This window comes from Pygoscelis adeliae, unplaced genomic scaffold (genome assembly GCF_000699105.1).
Source record: "Pygoscelis adeliae isolate BGI_AS28 unplaced genomic scaffold, ASM69910v1 Scaffold155, whole genome shotgun sequence".
In the NCBI taxonomy this organism is placed as follows: Eukaryota; Metazoa; Chordata; class Aves; order Sphenisciformes; family Spheniscidae; genus Pygoscelis; species Pygoscelis adeliae.
In genome coordinates this window covers 6,376,371-6,377,979 of record NW_008824932.1, presented here as the reverse complement: position 1 = coordinate 6,377,979, position 1,609 = coordinate 6,376,371, and positions in this window count along the sequence as shown.

Here is a 1,609-nt window from a genome sequence, read left to right as displayed (position 1 = left end):
GTGTGTGTGGGGGGGCTGTTTTGGGTTTGTGTTTGTTTAGGTTATCACAGCAAGGGTTGTGGGCTGGCAAGAAAGCAATGAAACTGGCCAACGTTGAAAAGTAATGTGTTGTGAAAGGGGAAGGTGGGGGATCTGAACGGGATCTGACCAGTCAGAGGGAGCGAGATGTTCTAAGGCTGGGAGTCCGCTGACCGTTTCTGGAGGGAGACACGAGCACCTCCCACAGTGCAGGTTTTACTGTAAGTAGCAGCTAAACCCGTGCCTTAGCACGTCTAGAAAAACAATCCCAAGATGTTTTTCAACGCAGCCCTCATTCCGGGATAATGTTTGGGATTTGTCTAAGTCCTGAAAGACTATGCATTGGTTTAGAATGTTACAGCAATAGCATAATTACCCTCATGCAAATTGATCATTGCTTCAGCAGCTTCAAACTCAGTGGTGTATATATAGTCATCTCATCCTGCAGTTTGCTGTTGAAAGCAAATGCAAACTACAGCAGTGACCTTTCTTCTGTTTCTCTCCTTAATGGTTAAAATGCCCGTTTTTCATGTTCGTAATCGGTTATAGTATCTGACTTCAGTTCATTGGTGTTTCTTGCAGGGAAGTAAATAAACCAATGAACTAAAAAGAGGTATTTGAAGCGGAAGTGTCTTTGCTGGGGCTGGGTTTGAGTTCAATTATTTGTTTAGCTCAGGTAACTTACTGAATAGTGCAGTAGACCAGCCAACCTCGTTTCCTTCCGTTTTGCTTCCTTTTCTAAGGCAGCGCATGCCTTCTGCGCTTCTGTCAGGGCGTGCGTCAGCTGCCTTTATGTTAGCTATTGCGATTGTACCTGTTAGAGGGGTCTCCAAGAGAATACGCAATAGTTGGTGGGGGTTTTTTAATGCGTTCGTGAAGGTATCTTGTATAACACTGCGATAAAGGTCTTGTTGCATGTGACGGAAGTATTTATAGAGGATGGAAAGAAGCTAAAATCACAAAGTCAGCGAATTCCTGGGCATGTGCTAGATTTTCTGTTGTGAACTATCCCACTGAAGTAAACATACAGTTCTTGCTTGCTCATGTTTTCCTTAGTCCTTTAAGAACTCTATTTTACAGGCTTAAACACCTGTTTTTTGACGTTTCTTCCCTTTTTAGTAAAGAGGATAGGATCGAGTGTATCTTTCTAGAGCATTTAATGTTGTGTGTAAAGCAAGAAAAACACAAGTTTGCCATGTTTGCTCTACTCTGTGCATAGTCTACAGGTTTCTAAAATATGTAAATAGTGTTTCTGCAGCCACATAACCCTTGTTTTGCTCAGCTTGCGCAGTGGCATTAAGGTGAATATGTTACAGAAATTTGAAAAACGGGTTACCGCATGCCTTGGATGTGTGCCTAGCTGTGCAGGAGAAAGACTTTCTTTAACAAGCGTTGCATCGCTGCTTTGCACAGAGCTAGCGCCGATTTTATTTTTTTACTCCCAGGAGTGTTTTCTACCCGTATTCTCTCTTTAAGAATACTTACTCCGGCTTTGCTGAAATCTATTTTTAAAAAAGACAGGGAACCGACGAAAGCAAATACTTCTTAAAGCTTTAATAACGGACCCAAGGCCTGGAGCCGGGAAGCAGTT